Raw genomic sequence first — 21,781 nt, 5'->3', positions numbered from 1 at the left:
ATATTTGGAGTGAGAAAATACTGATGCTAATATAATTATACTGTCACATCACGTTCTTATTTATTCATCACTTTGCAAAGGATTTTAAGGAATATCTGAATGTTCTTGATTTCCTTAATTTTGAGGATCTGCAATAAGGCCAGTGCATTCCCCTGAGGAGAGTGAATGAAAAACAAGAGCCTAATTAAAGCCTATGGAAATGGCGTTCTTTGGTCTTTTCACCACGGGAATCTTCTCCCATGTCATCAAGATTTTAACTGCATAAGAATGAAATAATTTGTAAGCAGAGGCTCTGCTGTTGTGTATTACGGCCTTTGAAATAATGCTATTGAATAGGCATGCCGCCGACTTTCCTTTGGAGATAAGTTGAGCATTAATCCCATTATCCAGTCAGTATGAGCAACAACAACAAAAAAAGGCTTTATCTATAAAAATAGATAAATATGAAAACTGGTTATTACATTAAGAAATCTTATGGATCTGTAAAACATGTTTTATACTTATCAAAAAACGTATGTCACAATATTATTTTTCTATGTTAAGTTGGATCTTCCCAATGCTTAGCTCTGAATATTTTACTTTTCAAAAACTATCAATGGAGCAGCAATGCCGACCAAATTAACTAAACCCAAAACCTTATCTTAGCATCTAGGTTTATTCCGAACCTTACCAAAATCTACCTGCATAGACTAATTCACTCCATCCTTACACATAACCTCTGGTCAATGTCTGAAATTGCCCTGCTTCTTGCCATTTCTACGCTTTGGCTGTTCTCTTCTCCTAGAATACAAGCATCTATCTATAAATGCCTTGGAAATTCTTTCTCATCTTCAAAATACAGGTAAATTAGCATTACTTACATAAACCACGTTGACCTCTATACCACTAACTTTAATTCATATAACGTTGCTTGTAACTTCTTGTGGGTTTTATTTATTTATTTGGCCAGTGGGGTTATTGCTCTGTGCTTATAATTATTTTACAGCTCTCACAGTCTCTACAAAACTTTGAGACAGGAAGTAGGTCTCACTTATTTGTATTTCAATATAATATATAGCTCATTCAACAAACATTTATTTGCCAGGCTCTGTGTGGTGTGAAGGAAATTCATGCAGTGGATATATTGTCTCTACCCACTTAGAGTATGTATTCTAGTGAGGATGACGGCTGAATTATAGTAAAAAAAAAAAAAAATGTAAACTAGAAATTGCAGCAAGAGCTAAAGATGAGCAGTACTTGGTCCTATAAGAGTTTATGACTGGGTATATTCCCATGTCAAGAAGTAACAGAAGTTGTTGCTATGAAAATCTGAGTTGAATTGACATTCCTTCATTTAGTACATATGTATCAAGAGCCTACCGTGTTCTAGAGAATGTTTTAGGCATTTAGGCTAAATCAGTGAACCTCTGCCTTCCTGAGGGTTATATTCTAGGGAAGGGGTCCTTAAACATTTTTGTGCCCTGTACATTTTTGTTAGTTTCGAACAGCCTATGAACCCCTTTTTAGAATTACGTATTTAAACACATACATAAAATTATGTATTTAAATACATAGAATTAAAAAAGAAATCATTATATTACAAAATTGCATCTAAAATATTAAAAACGAATTTGTGATGTGGTGATATGTTTCTTTAGTAACAAATTAAATAATAAGATCTTGTAGCAGATCTATTAGTTACTGTAATTTAACATGATGAGCTTAAATGACACTATGAAATATCTTCCACAAGTCTAATGTGATATAAAAATATATGTTATGCATATTTGTGACAAAGAGGCACTGTGAATACTGCTATAATTTGTTATCTAAATTTATACTTGAAGGAAAGGGTAAGTTACAATTAGAGGTTAATGAAAATGTGGATGAGTTTTCTCAAACCAAACTGAGTTCACAGAGGGTCTGATTTGCTCTGTGAGTTCACTAGTACAGAACTTCTGGCACCCTGAGGAGGCAGAGAGTAGATGATAAACATGTTATAGACTTGAGTGAAGGGGAGTTAAGAGCCATGCCCCCTGTGCACATACAAGAGAAAGGGTGGGCTCTTTTAAACAAAAACATGTGTGAAAGAGCCTTGTGGCCAAAAGGAGCATGGCACATTTGGGGAAATGAAAGAAAACTGATGTGACTGCAGTGCATATTATGAGAGTGATAATGCTACAAAATCTGGCTAGCGTGAAGGCAGAGCAAAGACCAAGGGGAGCCTGGCAAGACAGACTAAGGGTACTGATCTCTACAAAGTGAGCAATTTGAGGATACTGATGTGTCTTAAATGGACAGGCGGAGGGATGGTGCCATTCCATAAAGATCACCCTGGCTATAGTGTGGAGAGCTAGGCAAGAGTGGATACTGCTATCCAAGAAGGGAGACTCTTAAAGATGCACAGTGATGGGACCAGGATGGTAAAAATGAAGATAGGAAAAAGAAGATTCTAGGATGGAAGAAAGAATTTGACATTTTAAATCAATTTATGTATCCAACATAGTGTGTGTTTTCTTGAGATCACATATTCCAAGGATGATTCACACTAAACCAAAATTAAAGAATGGCACTGGATAATTAAAAACCAGAATCTAAATATAATCTATTATTTCTGAGGCTTTGATTCAAACAAAATCTCAAATGCCAGTCAATATTCTATTTCAATTCTTCTAGCCATTACTCATTCCCTGAAAAAAAAAATCACAGTATTTTTCTTCCAATTACTTAATCTCACATTCCTATAAATATTACATATGATCATCCTTTTATAAAAATATTTTTTAACATTTATTTTATTTATTATCATTTATTTTTGGCTGCATTGGGTCTTCGTTGCTGTGCACGGGCTTTCTCTAGGTGTGGCGAGCAGGGGCTATTCTTCGTTGCGGTGCGCGGGCTTCTCATTGCTGTGGTTTCTCTTGTTGAGGAGCACGGGCTCTAGGCGCGTGGGCTTCAGTAGTTGTGGCGCACAGGCTCAGTAGTTGTGGCTTTCACGCTCTAGAGCGCAGGCTCAGTAGCTGTTGATGCATGGGCTTAGTTGCTCCACAGCATGTGGGCATCTTCCCGGACCAGGGCTTGAACCCGGGTCCCCTGCATTGGCAGGCGGATTCTTAACCACTGTGCCACCAGGGAAGCCCAGTATGATCATCCTTTAACTTATTTTTCAACTTTCCCTTTTATAATATTTAACTTTTGTATCCTCCAAGTATTTAGGAAGTTTCTAAGAATTCAAATTTCATCTATTTAAACTATCTGTGAAGTTATCAATATATATTAAATCAAAGTTTGCACTCCCTAGCAAATTTGGCTTACTAATTATTTACATTACTTAATTTTAAAGAATTTCTAAAAACTTAGCGGGTATCAATATCCAAATAAAGCAGCCAAAGTTTATGCTTTTCTGAAATTACTTAGGTATATGCAATTAATTTTTAAAAAGTTATTACTGAAATTATGCTGCATTTTGTATTCTTTCATGGATTTTGTCATTGGCAGAAATATCCATACAAGTAAAAAATATTTAGCAACTTTGTGCAAAGAAATTTTCGTTCCATTTGATTAACACAAAAGTATCAAAAGTCAAGTACTTGACATAATGCAAAAATGGAAAAGTTAAAAAATTAAAAATATTTTATACCTGAATGACTCATTCCACAAGGTCCTCACATTATAATTATTATGATATTATTTCATTATTTCTGAAGGAAAATTAACTACTCTACCAATACACTCTGGAGACTTTGTAAGATAAATATTTCAAATACTTCAATTAGAGAACAAGGGAATAATCCATCAGTGGATGAATCTTGGTTCATGAGAAGGCTAAAACATGATTTAAAATGAGCCAACTGTTGACTGTTACAAAATACAGTATATCATGTTGCAAAACAATACATAATGCTCTCAAGCTAAAGTTTATGAAAGAAATAAATCTGAGCAAAGGCAAATCAAAGCTGTCAAGGACTAAAACAATATAACTCTAGTTTTGCAAGACTTAAAACTTTTTAAAAGACTTCTAGGGAAGCTGAGGACAATGGTGACAATATAGGCACTTATCTACCACAACATCCCCTGTAAATAAGGAAAAATGAGAAAAAAAATTAAATTCTACTTAAAAAAAATCAGAAGGGAAATTAAATTCTATGTAAATTCTTCAAGCATAACTTGAAGACAGAGAATGGCAAAACTGCAAAGTCATCTCTCATGCTGCAGCCCCATTCCTGCTCATACGCAAGCAAACACAGGCTGAAAAAATTGGGGGGAGACAAAAGAGAGAGTGATTTGCAGCAATCACTTGAAAGATAAAATTCACCCTGTATCTAAAAATGATGGGAAAATGTGTATATCAGAGCCAGGACAACAGGGAAGGGATATCAAAGTGAGCACAGTTTAAAAGGTCAGATGCCTTTTAAAGGACAGGCATAATTTAAAAGACATGATTTAAAGAGATACATGCAATTAAAGAAAACTCTTTGAAAAGCATAACTTATGGCAGAGAAAAAAGACAAAAAGCACCTTTTGGCAATTCAATAATGAAGGAAAGAAAAATAGAGAAAATTTATTAGGGTCCTGAAAGACAAAAAGTGAAAGATGAAATTGGAGAATTCACAACCCCTCCCCACCAAAACAAAGTCCTATAAAGTACTTAGATTTGCTATACTGAGAGAAGAGGGAATTACTAAATTAGGAATGCTATATAAAAGCCGCATAGCATAAAGGTAAAGAAGAGGAAAGAGAAGTCCTTACAAAACTATTGAAGAAAATTATGAAACAAAATTCCACACATATCAATGGAAGAGAACTCCCTCACACAAAGCAACTACAAACCGGAAGAAAACTGGTAATACACAATGCAGAATTAAATACACTCAAACAAGAATCTGATGATATAAAAAACACCTTTAATCAGAAATTCAAAATCTAAACACCAAGGGGAGAAATAGATGAATGAAAAAAAAAAAAGTTGACTGATCTCAGGAAAGAAACAAAAGAAAAAGACAAAATTATCTGTAAAATGGAGAATACATTCCAAGATGCCCAAGGCAAGCAAAAGTCAAATGAAAATTGACGAAGGTTCATTGAAGAAAGGCATTAAAATAACCAAAAGAATGAAAATGACAAAAAGAGTGAAAGAGTCAGAGAGTAGGTAATGAAAGATAGGCAAAGGATTATTATATTTGAATAACACATATTAATTTAATAGAAGAAAAACAAAACAATGGAACAGAAATAACAATTAACACTATAAACCAAGAAGACTTTCCAGAGAAAGAAAAAGACCTGAATCTACACATTAAAAGGGCTCACCTGGGAAAATTGATCCAGAATAATTTCAAAAACAAAAATAAAAAACATCAAAGCCTCCAAGGAAAAGTGGCAAATAATTTACAAAGGCAAAATAATTAAATTAACACCAGGCTTTTCAAAACTATTATACAAAGCAAGGCAACAGACAAACAAGAAAACTCAACAAATATCAAGGATAGGGGAAAGTAGTTTTCAACATACAGGAACTTGGGGAATTCTGCTCTCATCAGCCCTACTTAAAGAGTATACTACAAATAAAGTTGACACAAATTTAATGATAGTAATAGCCATATAAGGTAGCTAGAATTTTCCTTATTCTATAAAAAAGAAAACAGTGGTGAGAGAATTAAATGAGAAGACTAAATTTAAAATAGCATCAGTAACAGAACTGGGAATTAGCCCAGATCTTCAATTATCAGGGTAATTAAACTCTCATCTTCAATTATCAGGTCAGTATACTTTCAATTAAGTCACCGCTTTCTCCTCCTTTTAGATTAATCAAGGTCAAGCTAGAGACCACAGACACACATTGAAGTCAAACAACTGCCACACATTCGAATCCTTGGTTGCCTCCAGAGGATAGATCAGAGGAAAGATGACAATATTAAAGGCCAAGCCATGAAGATGGCATGAGCCATGAGTATGTTTTTCTCATTTACAGGGTATATACTTAATCCTGTCAGCTACAGTGCAAATAGGCGCAGATACTCCTAATTATCAAACCTCACTACTCTAAGGTGAGAAATCCAAAGCACTTCTTCAAAAATGGAATATTAGTATCAACATAAAATAGTTCTATTTTATATTATATTATTATATTATATTATACTCTATTATATTATAATCTAGGCATTTTACAGTCAAGACATTTAACTGGAGCTTTCATCTCTTCATCTGTGAAGATGTGATTAAGACTACCTAATAGGATGCTCACAGAGTAAATTCTCAAGTGAAAGCAAAGTGTCTGAATATTAAACATATAAGTTACTCCAAGTATTTTTCCCATTGATTTATTTTTGAAAATGTGTGCTGTCTTTCTGTACCATCCTATAATGTTATCTAAGGACCTTTATATGCATAGAAAGTAAGCTCTCAATGATATTTATGGAAGGTATACTATTTATCTGGTAGTGTTCCATACATTAATGTATAAAGAGAAAAGGGATCCCTGCCTTTATGCTACTTACATTCTAGGTATGAGCCAGTGCAGATTTAAGTGTGGCGGGACTACATCCACCTGCTTGGTTGAGTACTATATAATCTTATATAGTAGGTCTCTTTGTTCATAATAATAGTTCATAAACTATTCATAATCAATAGTTTGTGTTTTTAAACTCTCATGAAAACAAATGAGCTTTGCTACCATTAAAGTTACATAAAATGATCTCTAACACCCATACCTATTATCAAAACCCTACCAAAAAATTGAACTACATGGAAAACATTACACAGGGTTTTAAAATTGCTAAATAAAAGTTCATATAATACTTAGTCTGTTCAAGTATTATTACATCATTAAAAAAAATTATCCCTTAATAAATTGTTTAGAATTTGGTAGTTAACATTATTTATTTTCTTCCCATACTTGATGAATCTAATAATATGAGAGAAGAACTTCCCCAAATTTATGAGGTATTGATATAAGAACAACTTGGGGATCTTGTTAAAATGCAGATTCTGATTCAGCAGAACCCAGATTCTCCATTTCCAGCTCCCAAGTGATGTGGATTCTGCTGGCCCTCAGACGACATTTTCAGTAGCAAAGCATTAGAGAACACTTAATACAGACACTGTCGATGAGAATAAATCTAGGCATGTGTGAAATAAATATTTCAGCAGGCATTAAATATGACAAAAATATGCCATAGAAATAATGACAGATGCTTTTATAAATTATATATATATACTTTTTTTTTTTAGCGTTTCGCGGGCCTCTCATTGTTGTGGCCTCTCCCGTTGCGGAGCACAGGCTCCGGACGCGCAGGCTCAGCGGCCATGGCTCACGGGTCCAGCCGCTCCGCGGCATGTGGATTTTCCCGGACCGCGGCACGAACCCGTGCCCCCTGCATCGGCAGGCGAACTCTAAACCACTGCGCCACCAGGGAAGCCCAAATTCTATATTTTTAAAATTGGTATCTTTTAGAGTGACGCCAACATGTAGAAATGCCTAAAGAAAGGTCTGATTGCTGTAGAGTTAATCTGACCTAGACACAAAAGAAAATTATATGCCTCAGATGAGCAGCTAAGCATAAAATATAATAACAACGCCTGTTATACAACAGTTTATAGAACAGTTAACATTTCTTCCCTGCTGTGAAACCTGATTTGTATTCCTATCCTGAATGGCTTAAAATTAAGAACTAATGTTAAAACAGCATTATCTCATCTATTTTTTTTTTAATATGTCTATGTGAGTGTGAGAAAGAGTTATTCATTTTTATTCCTTTTGGCCTTCCAATTATCTCCTTCAATTCCTACTAAAAGTAAAAATGAGGCCCTTTATTAACAAAGTTTTCAATATAGAGAATAAGCAAATATGATGAAAAGGGCTGGAACATTATCCTATCCCCAATGCCCAGCAGAGCGGCAACTATAAGCAGTAAATAAACGCTTAAGTTACATATTTCATTCAATTGAACAGTAAACTCAAAGACCCAGTACTAAAGCTGTCCGTGATCTTTAGCAACATAATTGCTCTCAGTGTTTGATACAGAAAATGGAAATTGGGTTGTTCTAAAGGGTAAATGGGATATTCTTTGTTAAAGTGCCAGACATGATATCTAGAACATTCTGTTTCCTGAATCACAAACATTTACTCAAAGTCCTGGAATATAGTACTCAATAAATGAATGGCAATCAATCAATGAATAAATTTATAAATGAAAATATCCTCAAATACTAGAATCCAGAATCCTGGGACATTTACCTTCTCTGATTTGAAAAATAAGTGTATTAAAAGACTCCTGTGGGAGGATTACTGGAGAACACAGAAATGGAACAGTTTTGAATCTTCCTGAATTCTCCCATTAAAAACAGGATAGCAAACCCAAAAATCCTGGATATCTATTACAAATTCCAGTTATATACTATGAACTCTGAAATGCCAATTAGTAAAGTCATTGACAGCTACAAAATCTGCATGGTATCAGTAATTGTAAAGAGGAAGCAGGAGTAAGGCATTTATTCTCCTCATGGCCCTGAGAGTTCAACTCATTAACAGAGAACTCTGGTAAGCACAGACAGCCAACTAGAGAACCGCAACTCAATCAGGGAGAAAATATCGCAGGCTTAAATTTGTGGGTGAATACAAGGAGACCATAGTAAAGTCAGAGAGGCAGTGGAGTAGTCTGGATCATATTAAATCTCAAAACTAAAAATACTAAGCTCCTTTCCAGGACAAAGTCTTACACTGAAAAGGAACTCCTGGGAGTATTAATCTAAATTAACCTGAACAGAAACTACATGGACAAAGGTAGGAAAAGGTAAAGATAGACACTTGGGGAGAGTATAGAGGAAGCAGATGATCAAAAGTACAGATCAATTTTTTTGATCATTTTGTGAAAATAACAGAATTGGGAGGTCTAGAGTTATGAAGTTAAAAAGTCATCCTAGGGCTTCCCTGGTGGCACAGTGGTTGAGAGTCCGCCTGCCGATGCAGGGGACACGGGTTCGTGCCCCGGTCCGGGAAGATCCCACATGCCACGGAGCGACTGGGCCCGTGAGCCATGGCCGCTGAGCCTGTGCGTCCGGAGCCTGTGCTCTGCAACGGGAGAGGCCACAACAGTGAGAGGCCCGTGTACCAAAAAAAAAAAAATAAAATAAAAAAAAGTCATCCTAGCCAAATCTTCCTTCTAAAAAACTAATTTCCTTTAACTAGGAGTAGGAGAGAATTTTGGTAGAATCTCATATAAAGTTACTTTAAGAAAAAGAAAGTAAGAAGCAGAATAACATAGCTAGAAACACACTCTCACTCATTCATGTGTTGTGTGTGGCTGCTTTCTTGCCATAAGGGCAAAGTTGAATAGTTGTGGCAGAACAGATATATTCGTCAAAGTACGGAGAAACCATACATCTGCAAAGCAAAATAATTACTATTTGGCCCTTTAGAGAAAATTTTGCCTTCTCTGGACTAGAGGACAACCATAAGAAGGTCCAACTTTTTTTTTTAATTGAAGTATAGTCGGTATACAATATTATATAAGTTATAGGTAGACAATATAGTGATTCACATTTTATAAACGTTACACTCCATTTATAGTTATACTATAAAATGTCAGTTATATTCCCTGTGCTGTACAATATATCCTTATAAGCTTATTTTATACCTAATAATGTGCACCTCTTAATCCCTTACCCCTATATTGCTACCCCCGCTTCCCACTCTCCACTGGTAGCCACTAGTTTGTTCTCTATATCTGTGAGTCTGCTACTTTTTTGTTATATTCACTAGTTTGCTGTATTTTTTAGCTTCCACAGATAAGCCATCTGATCCCAGACTTTTCTGTTGCAAGTTTTTAAAGTACTGATTCAACTTCATCACTGGTAATTGGTCTGTTCATATTATCTATTTCTTCCTGGTTCAGTCGTGAGAGATTTTACCATTCTAAGAATTTGGCAGTTTCTTCCAGGTTGCCCATTTTACTGGCATAGAGCTGTTCACAGTAGTCTCTCATGATCCCTTGTATTTCTATGGTGTTGGCTGTAATAACTTCTTTTTCATTTCTAATTTTACTGATTTGGGCCCTCTCCCTGTTTTTCTTGATGAGTCTGGCTAAAGGTTTACCGATTTTGTTTACCTTTTCAAAGAACCAGCTTTTAGTTAATTACTAAGTAGAAGAGGCTAGCAGGGTAGAAGCTGAGTACAAAAGTAGATTGAGAAAAAGTGGTTAAAGAGAGAACAGGAGAAGGAGAAAAATATGGAATTACAGAAGCCAAAGAAAAGGTGTTTCGGAGGGCAGATGTGAATAACTGCTTCAAATTATGCCAAGTCTATGAAAAAGAAAGACTGAAATGTGCCTGCTGGATGTAGAGGTATGAGAATCAAATAGGTAGGGAATAAATGGTGTGAGAAAATGGAAAGCGTGAATGTTCTCAAAGAGTTTTCCTTTGAAGAATTTTAGGAAGACCAGAGATTAACTGAAGGGGTTGAGTAGTCACATAAGATAAATAAGCAGCAGACTTTTGATTTATAAAATTATCACATGTTCTTTCATCTGCACTATTACCTATACTTAATTATAAGGTTTGCCTAACAAAGGTCTCATAAGAATATGTTTTATTTATTCTTATAAAAATATAGGTATTCTTTTAAAGTAGATTCTAAAAAGTTAGTTTTATATTGCCTTACTGTAAAGACCCTTTTGATTTAATGGTGACTTCAATGCATTCCGATTCAAATGACATAAACTGTTGAAAGCATGGATCCATACTGGGCACGCTGACAGAGTCCTTATACAGTCCTATTTGAGTGAAATCTAATACGAAAACTAAATTGACTTGTGAAAGACTCAACTGGAAAAATATAGGTATGTATATGTGTGGAGAGAGTCTTAGAATCTTCAGTGACTATGTACCAATATCATATATTTGGGTACAAAGTTGCTCTCTATTTTAAGTAACTCATTCTCAGGTCCCAATCAGTAAGTGTATCCTGACTCTTTTGACTCTAAATATGATTCAAGCATCTAATTATCCTTTAAATAATTCACATTTAAAGGTGCAATGAAAGTATTTCCCCTATACTTACCGATTAAAAAGCTTAATAGTTTGTTGAATGGACTTGTAATATAAACAATCAGGCTCAGAGCCATATAAACTAATAAAAAGACACCTGGTGAGTGACAGCTTGTAATTTCAAAAGTAGAGAAGTTAAAAAAAAAAAAAAGGAAAAAGGAAACCTGCATAATATAAAATCCACTGAGGATTTTATTAAACTCAATGAAGAAATCTCTAAGGAAGAAAATATCCATTTTTGAGATTTTTAAAGTCTTTATAAGGCAAGGCAATTTAACAAACTGACAATGAATGTGTTCATGCAGGGATAAAAGAGTATTAAGAAATGTCATTTCCTTTATAGATCTATGTTCTTCATTTTCTACTACAGATCCTTGGGAAAAAAAGAAAAACAAAACAAAACAAATGAACAAAAAAAAAACAAAAGAAAGACTACATTTGTTTCTGAAAAGATTTCAACTCACATAAAACTAATTCACAGATGTTATGTGGCTAATAAACAAACAGGGACTAAACTGGGACTGAGCTTCAGCCAATTACTAATTAAGGTTAATTATATACACCTATTTTGAGGACAATCACTTGTCTGATATAAGTAACATATTTGCTTTCAATAATATTTTAATTTTTCTTCTGATAGGAGCATATATTTGGGAACAATTTCATTGACACCAATAGTCTATGAAAACTAATAAGTGGTTAATCTTTTTAGCAGAATTATAGAAAAGACTATAATTAGATGACTTGATTAAATTCTGTTCTGTATTTCCCCATTGTGTATGCATGTGTGTGTGTGAGTGTGTATAGATATAGAGATATATTTATTATATAATTATATGTAGGAGGTTCTAGCTTTAGCTTTATATATGCAGAAGGTTCTAGCTTTAGTTGTATATATTTAGCTGTATATATACTCTAAATATGCCTGCTGAGGTCTCCCTGCAGATGTAAAGTCTTGAATGGCTTGAGAGAAAATATCTTTTTTCTTTCTTTGATAGAGCAAAATTCCCTAAAAGAAAAGTGGATCATCATATGGTAATTTGTAGTATTTTGCCTACATCTAAAGAACTATCTGTTTTATTTATACTGAGTTTTCAAAAAGCTCAATAACATAAAACACACCTAACATGGAATAATATCGTACCAGAACTCTTAATAGAAGAGCTGAAAAGTAATGCATATTTATGTTATCATTTTCAGAAAATTGGACATATTCAATAGCATCCATATTTTGCTAAATGTTGATAACTGGCTAATAGCAAAAAAAACCAGTATATTCATTTTCTTGTCCGTAAAAACAGTTGGTTTCTGTATACTATTCTTAATTAAATCATTAAACTGTTAGAGGAATAACAAGGAAGGATTAGTCATTTTTAGGGAACATCAAAAGCGGGTAACTAATACATTTGAACATAGTGAGTACAACGTCAAATTGCCCTGAAAACACAAAATGTTAGATGCATGTACTACAATCTAAGATCTGGTAGTTATTAGACTAAAATAGTTAAAAGAAAGAGGATTATATGTATTATTCTGTTTTCTCATCGTGCCTGAGAGGGACTTATATGAAGTGCTCACTAAATATTAATTTAATCGACAAGAATAATTTAACACATGTTTTAGAATCAAATAGCAGAAATCTGTCTACAATGTTTAACAGTCCAGTATACAAACCATTATGCTGAGAAAAAAAGTACAGCACAAAAAGACTTTAAAACTCTTTTCTCAGCCATTAGCCAATATGAGATTAGGCATGATACAAATACCAGTTTCTATTACTAACTGTAAGAAAAACTCCATCTAAATATTAAAAAATATAAGAAATGTAGGCCTGACATTTTAAAATATTGCAAAAGTATATCAAAAAGGAGAAGTAGTCCAGTTGCATTCAAAAATTTAGATTATGGGAGTAAAATGGAAAGTATTGGGGTAATACACTCTGAGAATAACTAGATGTAATCATTTAACTTTCAAAAAAGATAAATTTAATTTTATTATCAAAAACAGCTTTAAACTCAACATTTCTCTTACTTCCTGAAGTACTTCCTCAAAGGATATGTAAAAGTCCCTTTCACTAGTCAGTTAATAAAGCAATGGAAAATATAACATAAAAAATAACTGTATAGGGCTTCCCTGGTGGCGCAGTGGTTGAGAGTCCGCCTGCCGATGCAGGGGACGCGGGTTCGTGCCCCGGTCCGGGAGGATCCCACATGCCACGGAGCAGCTGGGCCCGTGAGCCGTGGCCGCTGAGCCTGCGCGTCCAGAGCCTGTGCTCCGCGGCGGGAGAGGCCGTAGCGGTGAGAGGCCCGCGTACCGCAAAAAAAAAAAAAAAAAAAAAAAAAAAACTGTGTATAAGTAAAAACAGACAAAGTGACCTAATATGCCTTCAAAATTTTGCTATACTCCATTTAGAATGAATGAACTCCATTTCACAACATTTGGATGCATGGATGAAATTTCTCAGGTAACTGGAAAAAAAAACAAACATCGCATAAACAGAACATATTGGTAGGCCTGACAGACAAATTTACTCTTGCAGTGAATAGAATACAGCAGAACTAAATAGCATCGCTTCAGCTAAAGTTACTGAACATAAATGAAGTGATGTTATAAGTTCTCTTACATTTGGTTGAAGTAAATTAATTCTAACCCAGAAATATCCATGAGTAATTAGAAAAAATCAAATTTCCAAAACTGCCCTGCTAAGGACAAAGTTCTAAATCAAACTGACTCCACCAAGGCACGGCAACAAAAAAATCAAGAATTCTCTTTACTAGTTGGGTATCTGAATTGTATTTGCTTGTGTTTTATTTAGATGTTTGGTTGTATAGACATTTTTGGGGGGGTAGGATATAAAGCAGCAAAAGAAAAAGTTGGTGTCAATTACTGAATATAAAAAAGTCAAATGACAATTTAATAAGTCAATACCAAAAATCATGGACTACCTTTAAAGCAAGTGAGGGCAGAAGGAAAAAAAAAAGCCATATAAGTATGTCCTCATCTGCATTTCTATAGTGACTGTACACCCAAAAGTTATATTTTCATATTTCAACAGCCAGCTTAAATGGAGACCCAAAGGACCGTGGAAGTCTAGAATAGACTTCTACTGCCTAGAATAAATGTATAAATCAAATACTGAGCAACTGCCACTTTCAAGTTAAATTTTGTTATAAATTACTGTTTGTATGTTATCATTTTCCTTCTCTGTCAAATACTAATAAAGATTCACTCTTTAAATCATTATAATTTCCCTTATGCTATCAGCAAGGAGATTTAATATAGTGATAAAGAAACAAATGGAGAATAGTATGTGTTCCTTGAACACTTGTATATTTTATGTAAAGCTGTAAAAACTATTATACATACAAATATATTTATTTCTACTTAAACAATATTATAAATTTACTGAAATACAACAGCCAAAAAAATTAATTCAGTAATTTATGCAAACTATGTAGAATTCAGGAGGTATCATATACAAAATGTATATAAATAAGAACCAGTTTTGTTAAACAAGTCTTTTATTTTAGTGATTTAAATTATATACTTTTAATAAATTGTATTCATCAGTCTAGCTTTGATTTAATTTTAGCTAATATAAACTCCATTATACCAATGAGCCCCAATTTCTGTGGAGGGAAAAATTGTGCTGGTAAAAGATTGTTCTAACTTATGATAAAAATGGTAAATATTACTGTAATAAGTAACATTGCCTAATATTTAATAAGAGTTATTATATACAAGGTATACTGGTATGATATTTCTTTACTAATTGTCCAATTTAATTCTAACAAAGAGCCTATATTACCTACATATCAGAGTTAATAAAGCTGAGACTCACGCCAGTGAAAAAACTTCTTTAGGTCTATGAAGTGAAAGAGCTGTGATTCAAACCCAGTTGACTCCAAAACCTGTGCTCTTTTTTTTCTTTAAATAATACACTAAGAGGGGTTAAGGTAACTATTGTGCTTGGCAAACCAAATCCGGTACAACACTATCAGAATGTAGGTTAGAAGTAAAGAGAGAATCAGGAAAGGGGTAAAAGCAGCATTCTCTTCTTTTTGTGTTAACAGAAATTGTATTACGTGTACATTCTCCAGGTATAAAGGAAGATTATGTTTTTATTAAAGGTAGCTATCAGATAACTTTAAAGAAATGAGAAAACTATAGCTAGTACCTGAAAAACTCTCAAAGGAATGTTTTAAAAATACTAAGTAGGCCTCTTAACTAAAACAGTGAAAAATTTTAAATCATAGCTGACCCTTAATACAGGTTTCAACTGCATGGGTCCACTTATACACGGATTTTTTTTGATAAATACTATAGTACTGCATGAGCCACTGTTGAATGAATCGCAGATGTGGAACCACAAATACTGAGGACCCACTGTAGAGCTATCTACTGCGAAGGGCTCAGCGCCACTAACCCCTGCATTCTTCAAGGGTTAACTGTATATCTAATTACATCTTGCTATGTAATAATATAGGTGCCATGAAAATGAAAAGTAAATATTGTTCGGTAGTATACAGAGTGTACAAAACATAAAAAATGGTAGGCATGTAAAATTTGAAATGAAGACAAATTTTAGCTTACTGCAAGAAAAAAGTACAATAACACTCACTGTAGTGAAGGTCAGAAACACCATAAAATTATACTTTGAAAGCATTTTTCTTTTCCTTTTGGTTAAAGTTATGATGAACATAAGGCAATACTGATAATAGTCCATATAATTCCTAAAACCAACTGTTTTCTTCTAAGAGCTTTGAGGGCCTTTAAAAAAAAACCTAAATTTACAAAGATCAACTTTTTTAAAAGACAGGATTTGTATATGAAAATATTCCCCAAGGCATTTAAATATTTTATTTTCAAGAAAAGTATTTTCAGAATTTGATCACTATTTCATTAGGAAAGATACTAGGAAGTCAATATTCTGAACCATTAGAAAACAGCAAAAACTATATCATTTATTAATTTTTTTTTTTTTTTCTTCTGCGGTACGCGGGCCTCTCACTGTTGTGGCCTGTCCCGTTGCGGAGCACAGGCTCCGGACGCGCAGGCTCAATGGCCACGGCTCAGGGGCCCAGCCGCTCCGCGGCATGCGGGATCTTCCCGGACCGGGGCACGAACCCGTGTTCCCCGCATTGGCAGGCGGACTCTCAACCACTGCACCACCAGGGAAGCCCCATTTATGAACTTTTAACTGTATCTTTAAATTTAACTTTGAAACTAGTTTTTTTTTCCTTTTTTGCCTGTGATGCAATTTGCTTAATTTTGAATAAAAATGATTTCTTCCTATCTTACATAAACTTTATACAAGAGGAGCTCATGTATATTTTGTTAAAGGAAACTATTTCTTTCACCTTTGGTTTTTGAAATAATACACACACAATTATTTTGGCTTTTCCTCTCCCTAAACAGAATTTAAATTAATAGACCTAGTGTGTTTAATGATAAACTTTGTTTCTGGAAGAAGATTAATTTTGATCTTGATAATTAATGTTAAATAGTTTGATCTTCTTATCTGGGTATAAAATATTTGCAAATTAAATACACATATATAGTGTTCAAGAATAAGAAAGAAATCTAAATCTTAAAAACAGTATTTTACTATTAACTGTCTAGCATTTCAAATAGGAATGTTTTTATTGTAGAATCTTTCATTCATTTGCATAATCTTATATAGTGAGATTAAATTTCATATATATCTTCTTGCTTTCAACTCTCTTTTCTGTCACAACTAGATACTCTAACATTTTTAGTTATCTTTGTTTAATTGAAAAGAAAAGAAAAAGAGTGACAAAATTAGAGAATTAAAAGAGTTATTGGAACAAGAGTATATGAGGACAAAAAAGAAAGCTGAATTTCATTTGTTTGATTTTTGTAGCAGTGAAAAATTTAAACTTCACACCAGAGAACGCAAGAATTACAAACAAGGTGCTTGTGTTTGGGAAGCTACATCCCACTGTTTTTCCGCTGGCTCTGCTCCAGCTGTTTTCCCCTTGGCTAACCACTGAACATTAATGTGGCAGCCTGCTGTGGTGATACTTAAACCCTATCTCCCTGGAAAATAGGCCTGAAGTTTTCCTTATCAGTTTAAAGATATGTTGTTTCCCTCTATGAAGCTTAATCCTAATCAAGTTCCTAAGGTATCTTTACTTTATATATATATAAAAAAAATTGTCCTATCTTTAAGAAATTCAGGCAAAAGGATAAAAACTGGTTTACTTATTCCCAGAATTTCTTCCCTTTCTGACCCAGCCTAAAATGTTCTTCCCCTACTCTCATAAATAAATGGTTCTTTTTTCACCTGGTCCTACTGAGCTCTTATCTCAGAACATTACATACAATATTACAAATTATTAGGTGTATCTTAAAAATTAGTCCTATCTCGCCACCTAGGTTTTCAGCTTCTTCAACACAAGCCATGCTATTCAGATATTGGAATTTTTAGCTTAATACTGTATACAGCATCAATTTCATCATGATGGCTATGATGATTATTGTTGGCATCCTATTGTGATTTGTCAGATATTCCTTTCTTCCTGATTCTTCTACAAACTTTTGGAAAGGCTTCAGACTTTCCAGATCTATTATAATTTAGGATTTGGAGAATCACAAAAATCATCTTTCCAGATGAAGAAACTGAGCCAAGGTTAAACTGCTAGTAGCAGTAAAACCAGGTCTGGAACTTAAAGTTTCCAAATTGCAGAATTTGGATAGCCTTTCTATTTTACCTCTAAATATTACCAGGAATGATAAAGGCAATAAATACATTCTCAAATTCTATGCTATTTCTGTTAAATTAAGACACTTCTATAAATAATCACTGTATATATGTAGTTATACTTATTACATGTAACAGAAGATGTAGAAATGCCATCCTTTATTTACCAACTAATAAATTCTAAGAGGATTACCAAAAATAGAGTAAAAGCTGGTGACCAGAAAAAAAGCAAGAGCCACATTAATTCGATCACGTATTGAGTCACAATAGGACCAGAAATAATTTTAAATTGGTGCTGAACTGTCTATAATGTTGTCACCTTTGTTATCAGACTGATATGAGAGTGATTCCCAGCTCTGTCAGCTGCTAGTATATAAACTTGAACCAATTACTCAATTTCTCATTTTCTTAAGTAGTAAAATGAGCATATTGGCTATTTCATAGTACTACTGTAAGAATTACTGGTTAAACACGTAAAATATTTAATAAAGTACTTAGCTTATAACAGTAGTAAATAATAATTAGATTCTGCCACTCTCAACCCCAAACCAATATATTGTTAACCTAGAGTTCTTTATAAGGTTCCTAATCTAATGACAGGTTGGCTTTAGAGCCTGGAGCAGGAATAAAGCTAAAGGTAAGGGCTAAATGATTACAGGATTTAAAATTGGAATATGTTAAAATAGGCAGCCAATAATATCAAAGAGGTTGTAAACCACTCCAACTAAGAGACTTATTTTAAGGCAATAATAGAACACAATCATTCAATTCTTATTTAAGTGATGCCTACCTTAAAACAGGCATTATATTATGTATAGGGAATATAAAAACATACTCCTATCATCAGAAACACTATTTTCTTGTAAGAGAACATTAATAATAAATACAAATGTTCTGTGTAACATTCTGTAATAGAGCATAAAAGACAAGAGAAATGTGAGTAAAGTCTTCACAGAAGAGGTGATATTTATGCTGGGTCTTGGAGAATGTATAGGAGTTTACCAGGCATTTAAGAAGTAAACACATTTCCTTCTGGAAAAGCATGGGCAAAGCCCCTGAGATGGCAGGCTCAGAAAATGAGGAAAAATTACTATACAGGAACACAGGATATGGCATCCCTGGTAAGGAAGGGTCACAAATGAGGGCAGAGAGAAAGTTCTGGTTTAGCCTGAGAAGTGCAATGGGGTTTAGGTTTAGACTTGAGACTATGGTCAGTAGAGCCATTGGAGACAGTTTAGCAGAAGAATAACAGAGCCAAACTGGATTTCAGTAGATACCTGATAGCAAACTCATCATCTGTACTAGTGAGGAAAGTGGCAGGGAGCTCGATTATGGGATTGTTCTATAATATGGGAGAAAAATCATGAATGTATGACCGAAAGTTGCAGTATATGAAAGCTCTGATTAAAAGAGAAATTCTATACTAGAACTTATAAGATTTAGCTTAGCTAAGATTTAGGTAGCAATAGTTTTACAGGCTAAGGTGTGGGAATTAAGAAGGAGACCTGTATTACATCGAGATTTTTTAGCTTGGTAGATTGGTGCGATGATGACATTACTATAGTTGGGAATACAGAAGAAAGAGGAACAGTACAGAAGTGAGCAGAAATTAATTCAGGTTGGAACATATAGGAAACTGTAAATAAGGCTCTGAAGCTCAATGACAGAAAATGGAACCAGACTTTCACTAGAGAGCATTTAAACCAAAATAATTGATTAGGTAACCCAGGAAGAGTGTTTAGAGAGTGGACAAATAAGTGTTTAGAGAGAAGACAAAGAATAGATAATTAACATTTAAGGAATAAAATGGCAAAAGGGGTCAATGAAGAAGACTGAAAAGGAGTAGCCAATCAGCTCAGCCTGACATTCTGAATACGAGAAAATTTTAAGAAATAGGAAGTGATTTCCATTTCAAATGCTATATTGGCCAAGATTCTCTTAGGCTTAAATTAATGAGTCCTTCTTTCAGAAAGGTCCAAAACTAATCTGTGAAAAGAAAAATAATATTTGCAAAAGAGAATATAAAGAAAATAAGTCAACGGGTTTCTTTTTTTCACTATATTGAAAGAAAGAAAAGACTGCTCGGTCTAAATAAATGAATCCAGCAGTGCTTCTATCTCTAACCTGCAGAGAGGAAAGAGTTTCCATCTACTTGCTTTTCATGACCACAATTTAGTTTTACAGTTACCATTTCATTTCCCTGGCTGCAATAAGCCATTCATACATTGTGCTAGCTAGCAGATAGTTACGTTTCAGAGGGCTTACCCTGTTCTTGAGGGTAAAAAGATTCCAGGTGGTCAACCACAAGGGCGAAAATTCAGGTAGATATGTACTCTTCCATCACATGAATTGTGCCAAATTCCCTTTTTCACTATGCTTGTTTTGTAAACTCTTAATGATCAATGATTTACACTGCTTTAACTAGAAAACACAAGCATTATCATAACCATATTCTTCACAATTGGTCCTTTGGTCACTCTTTCCTTCTTTGTTACTAGTTTATTAGATCATAGATTTTTTTTATTAAGGAGGTTTTAAAGTCTGTTAGTGGTATAGTGGTATAAGTTAGATACTGATAGCAATAGATTGGGAACTATAGGGGAATAAAATAATTCTCTTCAACTAAAAGCAAAGAGAATCAGAGAGCAAGTTGAACTTTTATTTTTAACCTAGGTTAAGTCTACTAAGTGAAAAGAATGAATTTCTAGAGTGCTTTTCAGATTTCTTAAACGTCAATGATTATAAGGAAATACACTGAAAGTTAGAAATTCCACCATAAACAAGACATGGTCCTGAAGGATGCTGGAGTTCAGGAAGGAAGTGAACAAGAAGCTGGAATGTAATGCGTAATCAAAATGTCAGAAACACCAACTGAGAACCAACTGACTAAGGCTCTGATGACATTAATATCCACAGGCCCTTTTAGGTGACACAAGATACCATCCTACTTATATAATATAATCTGAAACTAATTCATTTATATAAATTCTATATGAAAAATGATCCTTTTTTTTTCAACTTAACCTATGACACAAGCAGTATAAATATCTTGTCTTACATAAGAGAAAAATGCAGCTTTGAGATGCTTACACCACTAATAAATGCTGGTACACAAATTCATATCCAAGAGGGTACGATATTTCAAAGTTCATGCCACAACCACTGTACCACACATTTTTAAACAAATCAATGTACGGTTTTCACTTCAAAGAAAATCTAGTTTTTAAATAGCATAAGACTTAAGATGTTTTCATTTTTTCTGGATCCATCTGTCATTGGTAGAACAGAGATGTTCTGAGATAACTAAACATTAATGAAATGTGAATTATCTTTTGGTCCCAAAGCATCTCCTCAAGGTCAGTTATGGTTTGATAAAAGTGCTATCAATAGCATCTGACTACCAAAACCAGGATTTTAAATCTGATTCTGGCAAAACCAAAACTGATAACATTAAGCATCACAATTACCGCTTAGAGGAGTTAGATTATTTTTCTCATGTTATTTGGTAAAGCCAACTTTATTTAGAAATAAATAATTCTTTCTAGAATTATAAATTCTATAAATGATAGAATCTGTAATTCTTTACAGACTTCAGACTATAATGTATTAACATCCCTTTGAAAGTATCCCATTAATTAACTGGCCCCACTTTGGAAACATCTCACTGTTCTTATTCTTTCCTCTGTAATCACTGTTTTGCGGATTATACATTATACATGTCAAGTTTCAACTTGTGTCAACATGATCGATTTCTAAATTCTGAATTGTTAGACTGCTTAATATAACCTATTGTTAAGCAACTATACCATCTTATATGTTTTCCTGAATAAGCTCTATAATTACATTAGAACTATACCATCTTATATGTTTTCCTGAATAAGCTCTATAATTACATTAGAACAATAACAGCAACTTCAAAATGTACTTATTTACTTCTTTTATTTACCATCCTTGATTTGCTGTAAGCTTCGTGAAAGTGAAGATTTTGTCTGTTTTTTCTTTTTTTTTAAACTAGATTATCAAGAGCTAGAAGAT

The 21,781-nt window shown here is 33.9% G+C and overlaps 1 protein-coding gene across 2 annotated transcripts in view; it reads right to left on the bottom strand.

Moving 5' to 3' along the window:
- The window catches only part of CCSER1 (coiled-coil serine rich protein 1), a 1,266,496-nt gene that overhangs the window by 888,388 nt on the left and 356,327 nt on the right, over nt 1–21,781 (bottom strand). The gene's annotated exons all lie outside the window — the stretch shown is intronic.

Source organism: Phocoena phocoena, chromosome 5 (assembly GCF_963924675.1).
Source record: "Phocoena phocoena chromosome 5, mPhoPho1.1, whole genome shotgun sequence".
NCBI classification, from domain to species: domain Eukaryota; kingdom Metazoa; phylum Chordata; class Mammalia; order Artiodactyla; family Phocoenidae; genus Phocoena; species Phocoena phocoena.
The sequence above is the reverse complement of the archived record's forward strand: the minus strand, read 5'-3'. Positions and strand labels throughout refer to the sequence as shown.